At 39.3% G+C, this 14,932-nt stretch overlaps 1 long non-coding RNA gene across 2 annotated transcripts; it reads left to right on the plus strand.

Annotated features, from left to right (window-relative positions):
- The first annotated feature begins 6,541 nt into the window (after positions 1–6,541).
- Positions 6,542–11,515, plus strand: LOC309473989. Of its 2 annotated transcripts, XR_014197149.1 has the most exons (3): positions 6,542–7,114; positions 10,447–10,512; positions 10,808–11,515. It is a non-coding gene; the product is annotated as an uncharacterized lncRNA (long non-coding RNA). The 2 variants fall into 2 exon arrangements; XR_014197150.1 differs by lacking the exon at positions 10,447–10,512.
- Positions 11,516–14,932: the final 3,417 nt, after the last annotated feature.

Below are 14,932 nucleotides of genomic sequence, written 5' to 3' on the forward strand. Positions count from 1 at the left end.
TGCTCCCCTGAAAAAAAAGAAGAAAAAAACCCAACATTAAATGGCAATTTCTGGAGAGTTTTGTGCAAAGAAATGGAGAAATTGAGTGTTACATGATATGTGAAAAACTGCAAGGTTAAGAGCAAATACTTTGCATTGTTGTAGTATTAACAGGTATTAGGACATTTAGCATTTACATTACTGTTAATCAGCAGTGGTGGAATGTAACGAAGTACAAATACTTTGTTTATTTAAGTACATTTTTCACATATCTTTACTTTACATAAGTAGAATCAATAGTGCATTGGCTACTTTTGACTTTTACTTCGTTACATTTTGCAGCAATTATTATACTTTCTACTCCACTACATTTCTACAATGTTTCGTTACATTTTCTGATCAGTTTTCCCCTGCCAAAACAGGGATTGAAAAATCTCCTGTTTTCGGTGCTGATGCGGTGGTGACGCGTTCATGTAACATGTAAGGGTGGCGCTGCCAATAAAGGCCTAAAAGCTGTCACAAAGAACCGGCAAAAGTAATGATTATGAATATGTAAAATATAGCAAGGAGACATTTTAATTGTTTATTAAAAGTGTTTTCTAAAAATTACACATGCAGCAGTCTGTTTACTTTTTGAATTGTTCTGTTTAAAAGAAGACATTTCAAGCTTTCTATATATTTTTTTTACCTCAGAATAGTTTATATCTCACAATTCTGATTTTATAACACGAAATTTCGACGAATATCATGCAATTCTTACTTTATATCTCCCAATTGCGACTTTATTACTCAGAATTGCGACTTTATTTCTCACAATTCTGACTTCATATCTCGCAATTCTGAAAAAAAAAGGGGCGTCGCCACTTTTGAATAAGAAACAATATCAAGACTATAAAACTCTGCACATTACATTTTTGACTTTATTGATTCTGCTTTTATTCGTAATGCAATGGACCGGTCAACGGGACATAAATGAATCCTTAAAGGATGGCACTTTATGGGACATTTGCACAAAAAGAATAAATAACTTACCGTAGCCTATTTTATAAGTCGCTCCGGAGTCGCATATCAGTCAAAAAATGCGCCACGAGGAAGAAAAAACATATATAGCCTAAGTCGCACTGGACTAAGTCGCATTTTTTTAGAAATTTATTTCACACACACACAAAATAAATAAATATTTACAGACAGTTCTCCGTTACGGACGTGAGCGCTCTAAAGCGGCACTAAAATAATGTTTTAAAACTTTCACAGAGACCTCAAACTGAAAGCACAAAGCCTGTCTTTAAATTTAATTTCGTTTTGTATTAATTGTATCTTAATTTTAATCGATGTTTCATCAACCAATTGTCTGGATTTAATAAATAAGAAGTAAATATACTAGGCTATTAGAAAATAGATAATCAGGACATGGAGGCGCTGGCGAACCTGGAGCTCGTCTCATAAATGAACCGAAACTCAGCGTGGGCCTATAAGGTAGCCTATTGCCTCACAGACCTGAGACATATAGATAGCTTGAAATGTCTAATGAAATATTTTACATATTTGCCTGTTCCTTACAAAACACTGACAGTGGGGTTTTTGACTGGGTTTTTTTTTTCTTTTCTTTTTTTGAGCAGCTGCGGACAAATTCTTTCGACACACATACAATAGACTATTACGTAACACTCTGCGCTTATGTTTTAAAAACATAATTTAACATAAATAACAGTTTTTAAATAGCCCACTTAAAGTGTTTATTACAAATAAATGACTAAATGCTAAAAATGTAGACATTTTAATGAACAAACATATGCGTTGCATTTACAATTCTGTGAAAACAGCACCCCCACTTCCCGCGGCCCTGAATACCGTATTTTCCGCACTATAAGGCGCACCGGATTATAAGGCGCACCTTCAATGAATGGCCTATTTTAGAACTGTTTTCATATATAGGGCGCACCGGATTATAAGGCGCATAGAATAGAAGATACTGCAGTCAAACGTTTGACTGGGTTTGCGTTATGTAGTGGTCACCAACCTTTTCAAGCCTAAGATCACATCCAAAGTCCAAATGTAAACCAAGATCTACCACTTGCAAAAAAATATGAAACAACAAGTGGCTGAGCTGTAAAACCTTGTTTATATTTGACGCGTCCGCATGAGCACGAAGGTAATAAAAAACTAATATCCGTCTGCTCGGGCAGATTCGGCTCAAAGTCGTGCATCTTCGGATGCGGAAGCGCTCGCGCGGCAAAATGACGTCATTGTGACAGCGCGCGCGCCTCCGCATCCGAAGATGCACGACTTTGAGCCGAATCTGCCCGAGCAGACGGATATTAGTACATCTCATCACACCGGCACCCAGTTTGCGCGACTAAATCAGTTGTATGGTCTGGTGTTCAGTCTAAAACAAAACAGTTGCGTCAAGATGCCTCGTCTGTTTGGGGAGGTGCGCGCGCAGTCAGCGGAGGCTCGCGCTCCGGTGCCAGGCGAAAGTAAACAAAAGGTTTAAGTCAGCGGTTGTTTTACAGACATTAATATAAGGTGCCAGATCCATATATAAGGCGCTCCGGATTATAAGGCGCACTGTCGTTTTTTGAAAAAATTAAAGGCTTTTAAGTGCGCCTTATAGTGCGGAAAATACGGTAAAATGAATGTTATGTTCTGTGGAGAGTATCCGGTGGGTAGCCTAGTATTACTTTTGGTTTGCGCAGTGTAATTCACAGAATTACAAAAAAAATATTTTGCCACCTTAAAAGTTAAAGATTTTTTGTGTCACGTCCACGGCATGTGTAGCCTATTTCCCTCATATTAAATATTAAACGCATGTGTAGACTGATATTTTTCTAATGTCTGGACTAGGGCCGCAACGACGCGTCGACGTCATCGATTACGTCGACTATGAAAATACGTCGACACGCATGAAATGCGTCGACGCGTAATTATTTACGTTTAAATATCGAGTAATGGCGGCTTCTGCTCCCTCTCATGGTGAAAATGACAGACCACAATCATCCAAAGTATGGGAATACTTTACCACTACGGCCGAACAGAAAGGTGCTTTCACTATGCAAACTATGCCCCATTCGGTGACAATAAAATGGACTTTAATTTATAACTTAAACTTAAATCTGTTAACGAAGCTTTCATTTGCCAGTTTTTAAAAGTTGTGTATGCACATGTAGACTAGAGACCTGCACTCCCGCGGGTCACAACGCAACAGAGTGCGGCGCGGGAGCCGGGAACATAGATCTGATGGCCGGGCGCGGGCGGTAATGCACTCGTGTGTGTGCTGGTTGCGGGAGAATAAAACGATTCGCGGAACTCCCGCAAAATAGAATTATCTATAAATTGAACATCTAAATTGTCATTCATCTGTTTGACAAAAGCAACAAGAACAACTAAAACAAAATAGAAACGATTTACAGGCCAGAGTCTCTATCTATTTATAACATGTTTGCAGCGTTGAACAATGTAGCCAATCACAGACATATGTGTTGATTTCTTGAACGCCAATCAGATGCATTTATGCTAGAATCCCCTCACCGCTCAAAATGGACTTTTTGTTCAGTGCTGAATTCTGCATACTGGCAAATCATCTGATTATAGCAAACAAAGTGTAGATATTATGAAAGATTCATTGTGTAGCCAGTTTCATTGATAATAACAGAGTTAATCTGTGAGATCGCGATGAACTGAGATGTCAGCTTTTTAGGAATTATTAAGGGAGAAATCCGTCCTGCGCAGGTCTCTAATGTAGACTTTAAAAACAAACGACTAACGTTATATTAACATTAACAGTAGCCTATAGGCTGCAATCTAGTGTATGTGAACCTTTTTGCAGATAAACACAAGTGCATTTTCGGACAAGTTAATTGAGTAAATCATACTCCCACTACGGTAATTAATAACAGATTATAGTAAACACATTTCCTAAATAGGCCTGTGTATCTTACATTTTTTTCAATAGTACCATTAGTTAAAAATAAAGTTTAAAATGCTTCCTGTTCGCATATTTCATAATAAAATGACAATTACCCTTTCTGAAAGAATTTTTTTTTTGTCATCATTCATAGATTTCATGTTAAAATAATATACAGATGCACTACCCTCTTCAAAATACAGCTGATATATTGTTGTACTTATTATTTATTGGAAAGTTTGCCAATGGATAAATCAGCTAATCCCAAAAATAATCATTAGATTAATCGGAAAAATAATCGTTAGATTAGTCGACTAATCGAAGAAATAATCGATAGATTAATCGACAACAAAAATAATCGTTAGATGCAGCCCTAGTGTGCAGAGAGCGCAGAAAGCGAGAGAAAATCCTCTCCCTCTACAAGAAGCAGCAGGAGGAGAGGATTGCTCAGGCAAAGGAGAGGAAGAGAAGAGCGAGCATCATCCATCACACATCAGATAACAATGTAATACTCTAATAAGCATAAAGATATGTGTGTCATACTAATAGCACTTCTCATGTGAAGTGCACAGGAGACTGGACTCGCAATTGATGTTAATAGAGCTTTGTGTTAGCATGCTGCAAAGCTCACAACAATAAAATAAAATAGACAATTCAACTATTTATAAGTATATACTCTTCCGGTCAAAAGCTTGGAATAATTACGATATTAAGTCTCTTATGCTCACCAAAGCTGCATTTATTTGATGAGAAATAAAGTAATGTTGCGAAATATGTTATTACAATTTAAAATAACTGTTTTCTATTTAAGTATATAATTTATGCCTGTGATGCAAAGCTATATTTTCAGCATCATATACAGTCTTCAATGTCACATGATTCTTCAGAAATCATTCTAATATGGATTTGGTGCTCAAGTAACCTTTCTTATTATTATCAATGTTGAAAAATAGCTCCCCGACGAGCTGAGCAGCGAGGCCAACGCAGTAGAAGAAGTGGAAGCCATCTCTCCTTTTGAGGAAGCTTTCCAGCAAATCAGAGAGGCCACTGGAGTCACAGACCCACGGGTGAGGACACACAACACAACATTCAACTGTTTTCAGTGTGTTAGGGGAGTAACAGTTTAGGACACAAGGACCAGATGTTTGAAAGAAGACCCCGGAGTCAGAATTATAATAAATTAAAGTTTTACTGAAGATAGTTTGCAGTTTCATCAGCAGAAGTTCAGCTTCAAGACTCACACAGTAGTTCGTAGGCCGCCCCACTTACAGTTACAAAGATCACAGCAGTTATATCCTACACCACACACACACACACACAGCAGTTATACCCTTCACCAAGGTCTAAGCTACGTCCTTTATTCAGGTTGCAGTTTCTGATTGGCTAAGAAATAGATAAACATAGTAATTTTCCACACATATACATATAGACGGAAGCATATCTCTATCGATTATGCCGCTGACACTCAGACCCTGAAGTTAGACACGTCGTGACCTTCCAGGTCACAGATCTGCATTGCTGGGCGCCAGCATGTCCAGAACAATAACTCAGTCAATCTCCAATAATGCCAGTGGTTCCTTAACCTGTAACCAAGAAGACTAACACACACACACACACACACCGACACACAGCTTCTCTAAGGTTGGATTTGGCCAGGCTCTAACTATAAACAGGAGAGTCCTCTCAAAACATCAAGATAATGCATTCTTTCTCTCAAGGAGAGCTACACTTTAGTCTAACTGGAAAGTAAGGCTTTAACAAAGAAATGGTCCCTTAAACTATTGGCTTCAATGACCCTATGTTTTAACACGTTGAAGACCTTTCTCAAACACAAAACAAATCCATATTTCATTTCTGGAAGCCGGGCTAAATGAGCAAGCACTGTTACTGCATTCAGATATCAAACACAGACATTAAAGAATACATGAAAAGAACATTTCAGTAATCACACTGGTAACTTCTATAACAAAGTAAAATCCCCAGAGAAGTCATTTAACTCATTTGATATTTAGAAGGAAAAATATTGATTAATACCTTGATTATAATCACTCATTACATATACATTGAAGTATGAAGTATTAAAGCTCACCCTTCTGTTGTACAGAGTGGTGGTGGATTTGTTAATGTCTCAAAGGCCAGATCACGTTTACGTGTGATTGTGTGTGTGACTGAGAGACTGGCCTATTGGTACATGGGAACTATGAATGCTGTTGATCCATATGGAACAATAACAGAACTATTACGTTTAGCAGACAGAGCTGACACACACCTGCATGTCTTTTCTGTCAACAGATGAGGACAACAGGAGCAATGATGAGGATGTCATCACCCGTGTCAAGCTAAAGCAGCAGCCGGAGTCAATCATTGACCAAGCAACCATTGACCAAAGAAGATCAACCTTGATCCATTAGCACCTGCACTAAGCCATTCGGCTGATATCGCTAAATAAGCTTTAACTTTAATAATGTTTGACCAAGGAAAAAAATGGCTTCTTCTTCAAAAAGTTGACATTTTGGTTTTTTTGGTGCACAGAAAGTATTCTTCATAAAATTAAAGGGATGGTTCAGAGTAAATTCAACCCAGGGTCCTTTGCACCATGACCTCAAGCATTCCAGGGGTGTTTGGCTTGAGGTCATGGTGCAAAGGACCCTGGGGTTGAATTTACTCTGAACCATCCCTTTAATTTTATGAAGAATACTTTCTGTGCACCAAAAAAAACAAAATGTCAACTTTATTCAGTAATTTCTTCCCTTCTGTATCAGTCTCCAACGCACATTCACGAGAGCACCATGACGCATGCGCGGCCTCGCGTGCATCTTCCTCTGCTTGTAGGTTATATGTCAGAACGCCAGCTGCTGCGTCATCACCACACACACACACGTGTCGTGGTGCTCTCGTGAACGCGCATCGGAGACTGATACATAGTATAGGTGTTTTAGAATGTTTTTTTTAGAAACTGCATAAGAAAAATTCATTAAGTGTCCAGGGATGTTTTCTCTGTAGTTAGTGATTAAGGAAATGTTTTTACATTCAAATGATGCATGCATGAAATGTCTGAGCATTCCTCTTGGTCTCTGGCAGATGAAGGGTCCGACACCACAGCTGACTCCAGACTCAGAAGAACAAACACTGCAGCTGATGTCTGAGGCTGAGCAGAAACTGATGCTGCTGAAGGAGGAACTACAGGGCAAAGATCTGGCAACCATCCTGAAGGAGATAGAGGAAGAGGAGGTGAGGAACAATGATTAGTCAAGTTGCTGTTATTGTATTTTGGGTTGTTGAAGATTTGTAACTATTGAAACATTGACTGTTTTGTTTACTTTAGGAATATATGTCATATTTAACTTTTTTGGAAGTTCTAAAATAACGCTGACTAATATGTTGTTTATTTCATGCCCCTTTGCAGTTCCCTCGTCCCGGTTACTAACGTAACCTAGCTTACCTGGCTAGCTTACGCTATGAGAAAACTCCATTTCTCGAGAATATTGAAGCCAAATCTTTAAAATGCAGTGCAGCTGCACAGCATACACAGATAAACAGCGAGTACGGTCATTGGCTGTGCTGCGGCAACTGCACGAATCTATGGCGAGGCAGCTCAGACTCACGAACCAATTCCAGGTTATAAAACCTCATAAATGTGGACGGCGAGGCCCAGCCTGCCACCGCACATATCTTCAATGGGTATTCCACTTGACCAAGCCCAAGACGAGGCCATGCCTCTCGTGGAATGAGTTCTGACCCCTTGGTGCGGCCGCCAAAGCATACGAAAAACTGTTCCGACTGTCAGAATGCTCCCGATAAACTCTGAGAGCCCTGACGGGACAGAGTAAATTCGTCTCTTTCATCCTCTGGTGAGCGAAGAGCTGCGAGTGAAATAACCTGTGCTCTGAACGGAGTCGAGAGCATTTTAGGAATATAACCATACCTTGGCTTGAGGACGGCTCTGGAGTCGTTAGGCCCAAACTCAAGGCAGGACGCGCTCACTGATAGCACATGTAAATCGCCCACTCTCTTGACTGAAGCGAGCGCCAGAAAAAGAGCGGTTTTGAACGAGAGGTGCTTCAGGTCCGCACACCGAAGCGGCTCAAACGGTGCACCCTTCAATGCTTCCAGGACCGTGGAGAGGTCCCAGATAGGCACAGAGGGGGGTCGCGGAGAGTTTAGCCTCCTTGCCCCTTTAAGGAAGCGCACAATGTTCCTTCCTAGTGATTGTCCGGCCACAAGAGCATGAGATGATGTTATGGCCGCCACATTTACTTTGAGCGTGGAGGGGGTGCGACCCGCGTTCAAGAGCTCTTGCAAAAAAAACCAGTACACTTGGTACTTTGCATGAGTCGGGGTCCAAGCTCCGTGCTGCGCACCAGCCAGAGAACACCACCCATTTCTGAGCATAGAAGTGCCTAGTTGAGGGCGCTCCTGCTTCAGTGACGGTTTTTAGCACCCTATGCGGGAGACACCCAGGTACCCGTTGAGGGGCCATACATGAAGGGCCCACAAGTCGGGACGGGGATGCCAGATTTTCCCGTTCGCCTGCGTGAGGAGATCTCTTCTCAGCGGAATTAGCCATGGGGCTGTTTCCAGCAGTTGTGTCAACTCGGAGAACCATAACTGGGTCTGGAAGACCCAGCACTGCACACTTGCTTTCCCTGATCTGTTCGATGACTTGTGGTAGCATCGTGACCGGAGGAAATGCATATAGCGGGCGGTTCGGCCAGTCGTGGGCAAGCGCGTCCTTGCTCTTTGAGAAAAATCCTCTTCTTAATATCATCATTCATCTTTGTCATCAGGATACGTACCAAAAACTTTTAAGCTGGCTATGATTAAACCGCTTGTTAAAAAAACGCAACTCAACTTGATCGTACAGAATTAGTCAATTACAGGCCGATCTCGAATCTACCTTTTCTTTCAAAGATACTAGAAAAGGCGGTATCCTCACAACTATGTTCCTTTTTAGAAAGAAATGATATCTGCGAGGATTTTCAGTCAGGATTTAGACCGTACCATAGTACTGAGACTGCTCTCATAAGAGTTACAAATGATTTGCTCTTATCATCCAATCGTGGTTGTATCTCTCTATTAGTGTTACTCGATCTTAGTGCTGCATTTGATACTATTGACCACAACATTCTTTTAAATAGACTCGAAAATTATGTTGGCATTAATGGAATTGCATGAGCACGGTTTAAATCATACTTATCCGACCGTTATCCGTTTGTAGCAGTAAATGAAGAGATGTCTCATCGATCACAAGTTCACTATGGCGTACCACAAGGCTCAGTACTAGGACCGTTGCTTTTCACTCTGTACATGCTACCCTTGGGAGATATCATTAGGAAGCATGGAATTAGTTTTCACTGTTATGCTGATGATGCTCAGCTCTATATTTCTTCACGCCCTGATGAAACTTACTAATTCACAAAATTAACGGAATGCATAGGTGATATAAAAAATTGGATGACTAGTAATTTCCTACTACTTAATTCTGAAAAAACAGATTCTATTTATTAGACAAAAAATGTCCTCACGTAATAATCTAGAATACTGTCTAACACTTGATGGCTGCTCTGTTAAGTCTTCGTCGTCGGTTAGGAACCTGGGTGTGCTCTTTGATACCAATCTTTCATTTGAAAGTCACGTGTCTAGTATCTGTAAAACCGCATGCGGAACAATTAGTCCATGCGTTTATGACATCAAGGCTAGATTGTTGTAATGCTATTATGGGTGGTTGCCCTGCACGCTTAATATTCAAATTACAGCTGGTCCAAAACGCAGCAGCTAGAGTTCTTACCAGAACCAGAAAGTATGACCATATTAGCCCGGTTCTGTCAACACTGCACTGGCTCCCTATTAAACATTGTATACATTTTAAAATATTGCTGATTACTTACAAAGCACTAAATGGTTTAGCTCCGCAGTACTTGAGCGAGCTCTTAACGCATTATAGTCCTTCACGTCTATTGCAATCTCAAAATTCCGGCCAGTTGATAATACCTTTTAACACCAAAACTTTGGAACAGTCTTCCTAACATTGTCCGGGAAGCAGACACACTCTGTCAGTTCAGAGCTAGACTAAAAACACATCTCTTTGACCTAGCATACACATAACACATTATAGACTTTTATAATTCAATGTTAGGCTGCATAGATTAGGTCAGCCGGAACCGGGAACACTTCCCATAAATCCTGATGTACTCGTTACATCATAAGAAGAATGGCTTCTACGCTAATATTAGTGTCTCTGTTTAGTACGATGGTTAGAAACTTTGTTAGAAGCTTAACTTTTTGTCATCTCTCTTCATTGTTAATTTTAAAACAACAGGGAAGACTTGGCCTGTGTAAAATCTACATCATTTCCTAGTAAAATTATCCCTCAAGGTATTGTTGCACAGTCACGCTCTCCTGACTTCATCCGGTTCAACAACTTTGCCATGATTATTATATTATTATAATATAGAATTGGCTGTCTGCAGTTTTACATGTATCCCCTCATGCCCATGGTGTTTGATTGGTAGGCAGACAGGCTCTTTAAGCCCATACATTTATACTGTGCAATATTTCTATAGATGACCAGGGGAACGCTGCCTGTGTAACTTCGGGTTCACCTCATCTCCCTGACTCAGTTACTCAAGGTATTATTTAAATGTGGTGCCGTGTCCATCACTAGACACACTTGCTAATGTGCAATCAACACTTACATTATGTTTGGTTAGACATAGAAAGCATAGAAAGAAGCTGGATGTATCTTGTTTTTAACAAGCATGTTAATGAAAACAATCTAACTTGATTTTTAGCAGATCTAAAGGCAATTTATTATCACACACATTTTGTCTACACAAGTTCCAGCTTGTTTGGCGATTTTGAACAGCAACATCTCTTCCTGCAAGTAATTTTTTTTATCTTCTAATCTTTGTTTTAATTGTTCAGGCGTCTGTGTTTCATCAAGGCGGTGTGTGAAGAGACGACAACGCAGTACTGAAGTGTCAACCAGTCTCTCCGTTTACTGAAGTGAGGTGGACCCCGGCCGTATCCAGATCAGATGGTGGATCTGCACCTGGACCCAACCATGACGCATCCCTGAAGTGCCAGCCTCATCAGCCCTGTGAAGGCCTCATCGACACGACCAATCTGACCTCTGACCTGTAACGCTGCCTGGATCATAATCATACACTGTTCGCTCGTTGGCTAGAGGAGAACTGGCCCCCGACTGAGCCTGGGTTCTCCCAAGGTTTTTTTCTCCATTCTGTCACTGATGGAGTTTTGGTTCCTTGCCACTGTTGCCTTTGCTTTTGGCTTGCTTAGTTGGGGACATTTAATATTCAACAATATTATTGATCTGCCTTAATAAGTATAATAAATAATAAATATCGTTTTCTGGTGGACGATGATGCAATTTTCTTCTAGAAACAAACTTTGTTGTATTATTTTCATGTTATCAATGTGAAGCTGCTTTGATACAATCTGTATTGTAAAAAGCGCTATATAAATAAAGGTGATTTGACTTGACTTGACCATGGTCTGAGGAGGAGATGTCAGGATTCACTTTTATTTTCCTTCATTCATTTTTACAATGCTGTCCTTTGTTAAGGAACGGATTCTTGAGGTGACCAAATCAAATAAAGTTCAGTGATTCAACTAATGTTGTGTTGTGTATTAATAATGACAAACCTAGATTATTAAATGCAGATGAATCAAGTTTAGTAGTCAAACATAATGAAATCAACTAATGAGCTAAATATACTTGGTGAGACCTCAGCAACTTGCGATCCTATCCACAATCTCCACCAAACAACAAAAGAGCAAGCATTATTATAATAATGTGATTAGGTTGTCTGAGAGAATTGAGGTTGCTTGTATTGAGACTATAACCCTACGCTCCACAAATAGGACTGGTTGAAGGGGAGTGTGTAAGTGCATTTTCTTTTAAAACTTTGACAATGTCAATCAAGACATTAAAGCATGGAGGCCTTCAAGTTACTTATTAGGCTATTTAGGCTTCGTTCTCCTTTATATGTTGCTGCTTTTTATGTTCTTGTTGCATTCTATAAACCCTTACTATTAAAATTGCTAGTAAAGCTGATGAACTCTGATAGAAAGTGAAACTTTTTAAATAGGTTTTAACATATACCCTCATCACTTTGTGTAATTTGTGACAATATCCCAAAGTAGATAAACTTGTTTTTGAAGAGTGGGTTGGTAAGGAGCAAGTGTAGTTAGTAATATTTGGAGAAATGAGATTCCTTTATGCATGTTGTTGATGTTAAAAGTCCAGGTCATTTCTAAAGGTAGATTTTATGCACTATAACCTATTAATCGGACTGGTGATAACGTGAAAAAATACGTGAAAACGTTCTGATTTGACATCTTTATGCATGGGAAAAAGAGGCAAGAAGAAAGTTAAACAAGTTTGGCTTGACACCATGTCTTCCGACGCATCTGGCTCAACTGATCAATTTGAGAATTCAGCATCAGCCTCGAGTAGTGCTGGATTTAAACTTAAGAAAGATACCGAATCACAGTGGTTTGACACATGTCCAAATTTCGACAATGAGGTTGTTGTCACATCCCTCCCCAGATAGCAACATTGTTTCGGCCCAGATCCGGCCCACATATGGCACTTGTGGAATGCAGATCTGGCCCACATGCAGCGTGGAATGACGGCCCTTGGGTGGCCCACTCCTGTTTGCCAGATCTGGGCCACAAGCAGGCCATAGCAATGCCACATGTCAGCCAAATGCAAAGAAATAAACCAGAACTGGACCTTATCTGAGCCACAAAGTCTGTGTGTATTAAATGTGGAGTCATTTAACAGTGATTGGTGTTTCCATCAGGCGCGTAGCCAGTAATGGGCCAGGGCGGCACTGGCCCGCCCACATTACTCACTGGCCCGCCCAGGCAAGTTTGATCAAAATACATTTTTAGTTTCTTTTTATTATTCAAATGTATTTAAGAAAATATATTAATATAAACCTGATTTATTGTTGACTGGTGTGTGTGTTTAATTTGTTTTCCGAATAAAATGGAACTGTTGAAGCAAGTTGTATAAACTCTCTCTCCGGAAAGTAATTGGTTGCTATGGTTGCTATAGACTCTCTGGGCGGCGGGCTCTGGGCTAATTTTGGTAACTTAGCTGCTTTTTAGCCAAAAAGTTATTTGAAAAAAGAACTCTGTGACTCTTTGGACTATGATGAGACCATTTCTGTTTTCAGCACTAAACCCAGGCACTTACGTCTTGTTTTGTAGAATGAAAACAACAAAGGTAGGCCTGTTGTTTAACTAATTTCCTTAATTTTTGCCCGTGAAGTGATTTAACCCATTCAGACCCTGCGTCCATTACAATGGACATCACATGTCAACCCCCCTTTTTTTTTTTACTTCTGGAGCATTTCACCTAGTTTAAAGCCTGCAGTCCATTAGATTGGATGCTTGTCATCCAATCAAATGGCAGTAAAGCTCTGCATTTAGTAATTATAAAAAAAAAACACTACTTTGAAGAGAAGCATGTCAGCACTTCACTCCAAACACAGAAGCAAGCAACATTTTCTATGGTTTTATTTAAATTTTTTGATATGTTTGTCAGTATTTCATAGTTTGTATGTAAAATAGAAAGATTGAACTTATTAATTAAAGTTAAAAATCGATTGTAGAATTTCAAATTTTAAATCAGGATTTTTTCAAATGTGTCTGTCCATTAGAATGGACAGTGGGTTCAAAAGCCTGTTACTGAAATCACATTTCAGTAATTGAAGTCCAGTAATGCTGATTGAAATTTCTTATATAAAAAATCTATATCACAGTACCAATACATTTTTTTTACTTTTTCATATGCAGAATATATAGTTCTTGAAGTGCTTGAACATATAGCTGATGGAAGTATCTCAGATGTTGACTTTATGTGGAGTGATGATGAGGAAGATGGAGATGTAAGAAAAATATCCGTATTTAAAACTTTATAAAGTAAAATGACTAGCTTCCGGCGAAACTGTACAAAACATACAGATTTGACATAAATCTAAAGCGTAACTTGAAAATGAATCATTTTTCTTACACAAACGCATCGCTTCGCTTCAGAAGGCCTTTATTTACCTCCAAGAGCCGCATGGAGCACTTTTATCATGGATGGATGCACTTTTATGGACTTTCAACAGAAACAACCATTCACTGCCATTATAAAGCTTGGAAGCCAGGACATTTTTTAATATAACTCCGATTGTATTCGTCTGAAAGAAGAACAATGTCATACACCTAGGATGGCTTGAGGGTGAGTAAATCATGGGCCAATTTAAATTTTTGGGTGAACTATCCCTTTATAGGTATAGTACACCCAAAAATTATATTTGTCATCACTTACTCATCCTTATGTTGTTCCAAATCTGTATGAGTTTCTTTATTCGGCTGAACACAAAAGAAGATATTTTGAAGAATGTCGGTAACTAGACAGTTGACAGTATAGCCATTGATTTCCATATTTTTTCCCATTATAGCCTATATTTCCTAATAACTACATATTATATTATGATATAATATTATCATTATTAGTAATTATTTTGAAAATTATAATAATATTTATCAGTAATGTATCAATATAGATATTACAGTACAACACCGTATAATTAATTACAGCAAAAGCAGATCAAATGACGAAATACTGTTTTTTGCAAGTACACCGTTTGTAACACAATAACACAATAACCATAACGCGTTGTTCATAAACGTGGGATTATGAATTATATTGAGAACATCGTACATAGAAAACATGCCGTAATGTACCCTGAGTGTAAACCTTAGCCGCATTCATCGTGAAGCGTGCTAGCGATTTGCAAAGATTAATATAAAGCTTAATATAAAGGTTAATAAAACGTTACACTCACTTCAGTTCTTCTGGAGGTGCAGCAGGAACACGAATAGTTGGTACCGATCCTTTTTTCAGGAGCAGCTTCTTAGCAAAACCAGCTTTATACTGACCCTCGTTTATAAAGCAGTCTCTGGTGTGTGAAATGATTTGCGCAAACATGAAAGCATTGACATTGATCGTGGGGAATATTCCCTTCG

This window comes from Leuciscus leuciscus, assembly GCF_965113295.1.
Source record: "Leuciscus leuciscus genome assembly, chromosome: 14".
Classification (NCBI taxonomy): Eukaryota; Metazoa; Chordata; class Actinopteri; order Cypriniformes; family Leuciscidae; genus Leuciscus; species Leuciscus leuciscus.